Source organism: Dendrobium catenatum, unplaced genomic scaffold, assembly GCF_001605985.2.
Source record: "Dendrobium catenatum unplaced genomic scaffold, ASM160598v2 fragScaff_scaffold_328, whole genome shotgun sequence".
In the NCBI taxonomy this organism is placed as follows: Eukaryota; Viridiplantae; Streptophyta; class Magnoliopsida; order Asparagales; family Orchidaceae; genus Dendrobium; species Dendrobium catenatum.
In genome coordinates, this window is record NW_021318790.1 from 635555 (window position 1) to 642784 (window position 7230).

Below are 7230 nucleotides of genomic sequence, written 5' to 3' on the forward strand. Positions count from 1 at the left end.
TGATCGTGGTATGATTTTTTGCATGATCGAGTAACACCTTGTTATAAACAAAGAAGACAAACAAAACATATTTCTCATACCCTATATTTGAATATCAAAGGAGATGTGATTGGGCAACATGGTAGAGATTATCAACACTTGAGAGTGTTTGGGTGTTCAGCTTATCATCATGTTCAAAGTCATAAATTGGAATCAAGGGCAAAGAAGACTTCTTTTTTTTTGCTTCAGGCATGTAGTCAATGGCTTCAAACTCTATAATCCATTAGATAGCAGGGATGTTACATTCGATGAGGCGAACATGTTAAAGCCTATAGACTTGAAGCAGGTGGAGAGTTCAACTGGGACCACATATGCACTGTAGAAGATGGAGTTTGATACAACTCCATTTGCTTCGTAGAAGCCGATCATATCTACCCATGTACCTGATTCATCTGCAGACCAAGAGGTAGAAGATAATGCTGAGGATGAGATTTCTGCTCAGGAATCTATTACGTACGAGGAACATGATCAAATGTCAGAATATCCCAAAGCCAGTTTGGTTGAGGGATCACATTGTATTTTCACTTTCAGGAACAAAGACTGAAATTCCTAGCCAGTACAAGGAAGCAATTGACAGTCCAGATGGTGATCTATGGAAGAATGCTATGGATGAAGAAATGGACTCTCTTCAGAAAAATGCTACTTGGAGGTTAGTGGAGCTTCCTCCATGAAGAAAAGCCATTGGGTATAAATGGTTTATGAAAATAAAAAGGATCTCATGGAGCTAATTCATGCATGATGTATATCATGGTTTGTACTAGGCAAGACATAGCACAAGAAGTTGGTGTTGTGAGTACGTTCATACATGATCTAGGAAGGAGTCATTGGCAAGCTGTGAAGAGTATCCTAACTTATCTCAAGGGTACAATTGATGTAGGCTTGGTGTTCGAGAGGAAGTCATTTGTTGTTGAAAGTCATAAAGGCTATGAATGAGGCAATATGGATGCAGAGCCTACTGGATGATTTTGTAGTTGACCAGAAGTCTCTGACAATACTCTGTGATAGTTAGAGTGCTATATGTTTGGCCACAAATCCAGTTTTTCATGCTCGTACCAAAAATCTTTGATGTGAGGTGCGACTTCGTTCGAGACTTGATTGCTGAAGGCTATGCCCGGTTGAAGAAAATAAATATAAAGGAGAATCCAGCCGACATGCTCACAAAGGTACTATCAATTCAGAAGTTCACTTGTTGTAGGAGTTTGGTGAACTTAGAGCTCATGAATGATGGTTCACATTTTGAAGAACTATGCTCAGCTTGATCCCTTGTGAGGGGGGTACGTTGGCAATCATCTGGATGAAATCATTCTGATATTGGAGCTTAGTTTGTCATCTTCCACTTTCTGAAGTAAAAGATGAGCTGATGAGGTGAATATTATGGAATTGGAATTATTTACAAGCTTTATTTTAGAAAGCTAAATGGCTCATTATTTATTTGATTAGAGAGTTGATTATTTTCCTAATCAAATTGATTAGATTGATGTATTAATTAGAGGGTCTAATTATTGTATTAATTAGGGTTTGATTGAAGATTTGATTGGTGCGTTAATTAGTGAACTTATTCATTTCCTAGTTATGTGATTTGATTGGGGTTTGATTGAAAATTAGATTAGAAAAAATTTTCCTTAATTGTTTCCTCTCAAATCTATAAATAGGGTTTAAGGGCTATTGTACTGTATGCATGAGAGGAAGAGAAAGCTCGTTGTAATTCCCTATTGTTTTTCAATTTCGTGAAATCATCATCACCTCCTCGTGGATCTAGGCATCTTGGCCGAACCATGTAAATCACCGTGTTTATTATGTTTGTGTTGTGTGAATTTTATTTCTGTTGTGATTGTTTGCACCACAGTTTTTGGTGTAGAATTTGGAACGTTGTACTAGCAACATGTGAAATCAGTAATGAAACACTATGCTTGTGCTTTACACTATAATAGATGGAATACGCCTCACACACGAGACATGATGAGCACCCTTGCTATTTATAATGACCCCTAATGCAGGTAATTATTTTCTATCAGTTAAACAGTACAATTTAACTTCAGAGCTCTTGTAAAAATTTTATCATATTTTTAATGACAATGGCAATGTTTTCATAGTTTTCGCCAATTTTATTAATGCTTACTATAAAAAAGAAATCCCCAAGCTTTTCAAGTTAATGATTTATAAATTAAGCTAACTATGACGAATGAGATTTGCTTCATTTGTAGGAGCAATGACGAAGGGTTAGCTTGCATGGCTGCAGTTTAGAAGGGTTTGATTTCATCATTTTGTTACAGGGGAGGTTTTTTCAGCTTTTTCTTCTTGCTACTCAGCTAGAAGAACCAACATTACTGGTTTTGAATATAAACTATGCTTTGTTTTGAGATGACTTTCTATACTTTATGAAGATGCTGTAGAACAATAGTTTTTTAAGTCATTAAAGAAAGTAGCTTCCAAGTATAAAAATTATTCGAAAATAATGAAAAGTAGTGGACCAAATATAAATTTTGGTTGCGGTCTGAAAAGAAGAATAATAAAAAGGCCGCTCCAAACGAAGCTTAATAGTTTATTTGGGTAGCTCTGTTACCTATGATTGCTTTCGAGGCAACTGCCTTGCTTATGCTTGGCTAGGCTTTGTCTGGAACGGATTTTTTATTGTTTCTTAAAGCAACTTTTTTAGTATATAAAATTTTAATTTTTATACTAGAAACAACTTTAAAAAAAACAGTAATAAAGTCGTCCCAACAAAGCCTAATTCTTTTATTGTTGCTTTAGATCTATGTTGAGAGGAAGCTTCGATAACTAGATTGTTAGAGCATGAGCTGTAAGAAAGTTGTTATTTAACTTTTTTAGAAGAATAAAGTCTATGAGGTGTAGAAATTCAGGCCTATGAACTTCATGTGTTACTTGTCAATATGTATACATGCTAATACATTCACCTCCAATTTATTTTTACTGAATTCAGCAATTAAAAATAAACAGTGCGCACTAAAATTTTTAGTTGGTAAGCACTGGATATAAAAAAGAGGATAACAGTTTTCTAAAAATCAAACATACATATGAGTTTCATTACCGAATGAATTTTGTTGGAGCACCTTACAGATAATATGAGATGTATCCATGCCTGCACACCATTTGAGTCATATAACAGTAACATGATTACTCTTCTGGTATTAAATTTTTAAACCTTTGCACCAAAGTATTATCCTGCAATTGTACTTCAATGTCTTGTATGCTTTCGACTTTTATCTATTCAGTTTTCAGCAGATCATAAAACACTTCTGGCTTTCGGTAACTGTGAATGAACATAGCCTGTCAAAGAATATCAGACATTATTAGTTTTTTACGACAGAGCAGCTTTAATTTCAGTGTGTGCTTCAACATTTCAAAGATAGAATAGTTATTAATAGATACAGAGACGGTAAGGTACAAACATCTGCCTAATATTAATTGAGATTTGAAAATTCTGTCATAAGTTGTAGTACACAAAATTGCTGGTAAGCGAATTTGACAGAAATGATAAAGCTGTACTTTACATGTTAGCATTAGTTATGCATTATGCCAAGGGAGTTTTTATAGGAGATATTTTTGGTAACCATTAAAATTGCAAGTTGAAATTTATTTAAATTAAGATCTAGTTTGAGCTGATTGTCACAATCAGTAAATGGCCATGGCCAAGCAATTAAATTATTGCATTTTTGTCTTTTTTAATGGAGTTTAAAAGAGTGCTTGGTAACCATTTAAACTGCAAGTTCGAAATTTATTTTAAATATTAAGGTTTAGTTTGAGCTGGTTTGGTCATATTCGGCAACTGTTTAAGGCTTTATTTTGGACAGCTTTTTTACTGCATAATTTTTTTTTTCTAATAATATTTATACTAAAAAATTGTTATAAAGCAGTACAAAAGTTATACCAAACAAAGCCTGAGTTACTGAAAAATTGTATACTTTTGCCTTTTTTTTTAAATCATCATTAGCCTTCCTCGGAGAGTCTCTGATATCTGATTAGTTTTTTTGGTGCTCTTGTTGTTGTTCATGGTGGGAGCTGTGCTTTTCCTTGTTTATTTTCTTCTGCTTATGTTTGTAATAGTTTGAATCAAAGACGTAGGTTCTATTTCAAATGATGTATTTAGAGGCTATCGATTCAGTAAGGACTTGTAATATCTTATTTATATTAATGCGTAAACCTCTATATGTGAGTTTTATTAAAAAAAAAAAGGATTGACTACTGCCTATGATATTAAGTGTACTTTTCCCCAGTTTTTTTGCTTAAATTTTAGTCTACCCTTTTCATTATAAGCATTCGATACTAATTTCATCTATGTGTTAGATGAGTATATTTTTCACCCTTTATTATACATTTTCTAATAATCTAACCATACAAGACTATATTCTACTACTTTATCTTCAACTAATCCAATTATCACTTCAATATAATTCATTTTGACCTTGGTTTCAGTCACACATGGATCTTAAATTCTCTTTTTCTAAGAGTCAACTTTGCCTATTAGTGACTTTACTGCTCAAACTCAGATCCATAAAATACAGACAGCCAATTAAATTACATTATTTCATTAGCAAAATCTAAAAGCACAGTTGAATCTAATAAAAGTCTAGAGGACTAAGACAAAGAGTATTCAACTTCAATTTCTCTCAAATCATCAAGCATCTAAATCACTCAATAACAAAAACTTTAGTTTACCTGAATTGCAAAAGCAAGGTGGAGTAAAGTTGCTTCAGACCAAGGCTTTCCAATAAACTGCAAGCCTATTGGCATGCCCTCAGTGTCATATCCAGCCTACAAAGTAGCAATTTAAACCATTTGTTTTAAACATCATATAAAGAAGAAAATAGTGTCCTTAATAATATTTGTATCAATGAAGGTAAAGTTGAGTCAAAGACATTAATGGTCTAATCCATTTTCAATCCAAGAAACTACAGAAGTACGATGAGCTAACGCTGGATTTTTCTACAAATATATATTTTTCAGGTAGTAGTGGGACTAAAGTTTCGTTTGGGAAGGCTTTCTTAAAGTAGGTTTACTAATTTTTTTTTTTTTTACTAGAAAGCTGCTTTAAGAATTAGCAAAAAAACTGTCCCAAATGAAACATAAATTCTATATTCTCATTTGTCTTAATGATTCTTACCAGGACAGTCACTGCAGGCAATCCTAGAAAATTTCCAGCTATCGAGAATCTTATAAGTGCAGCTGTCAAAAATATATAAATACAAATGAGTAACATCAAAGAACAACCATTTGAGAAAAATGTAATTAAATACTACAAATCAATTGACCTCCATTTATGTAGTCAAGTTCTCCAGTGCTGAAAGCGTCGCTTTGAAGCGGATAAGCAGTCACACTATTATTAAAAAAAAAAGATAGGAAAAGCTTTTCAGTTTTCATGCTCTATAACTAATTTAAATATTAATTTTGTAAAAGAAAAGTAAGATAAAAACTTAATACCCAGTTGTAGGTGTGACAATAACATCTGCCCTTCTAAAAATCTCCTTATGAAATTGCATCTGACGATTCCTTGAGAAAGATTAATGGAGAAAGGTAATAATTAGCAACAAATTTCCATCATACAACAAATATAAACAGAAAAGAATGTTCGAACAGAGTAGAAAGTAGTTTTTTACCTAATTCGCTGTTGCATTGATATATCTCTGCTACTAAATGAGCCGGTATACTTGCAGAGCAACTCTCACATCCCATCCTAATTCTCCATAATTTCTAAAATCATAAGAAGTTGTTCATATAAGTTATTTTAGATTTTTTAACAAAAAGTTGGTATTATGAAATTAATTTAGAAAAGAGACAGCTACATACATTTTCTCAAGCTGAGGGGCCAATGAAGTAGTGCATTCCGATCCAATAGTTACATAATGAGCAAGGCGCATTTCTTCTATCTCCGGTATGGTCACATCCACAGTCTTGAACATAACAGTTGCTTTGAGTTTAAATGTGTAACATACAGATTCGAACCCCACAAATAGTACTATGACATAAGTAAATATTAATTCTGTTCTGGACTTATTCTGTTGATTTCAACTAGTTTACTTTGATTGGATATACAAATTATAAGCAGCAGCGTTAGGGGGAAACTGGAAATTGTATGTTGATGATTTATGTGGGTTGAATGAAGACAACTGAGGCTTCGTTTGAGACGGCTTTCTTACTGCTTCTTAAAGCAGTTTTTTTAGTATAAAAATTAAATTTTTTGTACAAAAAAGTTGTTTTAAGAAGCAGTAAAAAAGACGTCTCAAACGAAGTCTGAATTGATCAAGAGAAATGTTACCTTCCATCCATAGCGCTTGGATAGCAACTGTAGTGCATCATCACAACAGCTTCTAATATCAGCTGACGAATCATTAAACCACTGTTTTATCCAAAAATAATAATTAATAAACTAGAAAATACATGTTTTTACTCAACTAGCATAGGTAAGGAAGAATGAATTAGTAGACTAAGGTTTCGTTTGGAACTGCTTTCTTATTGCTTCTTTAAGCAATTTTTTAGTAAAAAAAATTTAAATTTTGTAATAGAAAGCTGCTTTAAGAAGCAGTAGGAAAGTTGCCCCAAACAAAGCCTAAAACATACTTTTAGGACCAATAGAACTAACTGTTTTGGTAACTTTCCATATTGGCAATCTTGATGTTAGTAACAGTGTGAAGATTTCAATGCGGAAATTTAAATTCGGGCTGTTTCCAAATCAAAAGGTGCGAAACTTATCAGTGATTACATCAAAATAAAAAAAATAGAGTTATCGAATTTGACCTGAAATGAGTACTAGTCGCAGTAAAAGACATCAGTGGATTTTTGGAAAGCCTTACAAACGCACATTTTTATTAGGTCTGTGATTATTTATCTGGGTTGAATTTAGGCTTCGTTTGAGGGTTTTTTTTGTATTATTTCTTGAAGGAAAGCTTTCTAGTAACAAAAAAATTATTACTAAGTTCTAGAAAGCTGCTTCAAGAAGCAGTAAAAAAACCGTCTCAAATGAAGCCTTCGATCGAAGGCATAATAAGCAGTCCTAGGTTGCTGAGATAAGAGGAAAATGGGTATAATTTCTCACCAACAGTGATTTTGGTTGGAACTCAGAAATATCATTGGCAATAGCTGCATAACTGAAACAAAAATATTGTTAGTATTTAAGAGTTATGCATGTTATCATTCCTGAATCAGTATATCCCAAGATTTTTTTATATCAAGTGG

The 7230-nt window shown here is 33.1% G+C and overlaps 1 pseudogene; it reads right to left on the minus strand.

Moving 5' to 3' along the window:
• Nucleotides 1–3060: 3060 nt before the first annotated feature.
• LOC114579353 lies at nucleotides 3061–7142 on the minus strand (annotated as a pseudogene).
• Nucleotides 7143–7230: the final 88 nt, after the last annotated feature.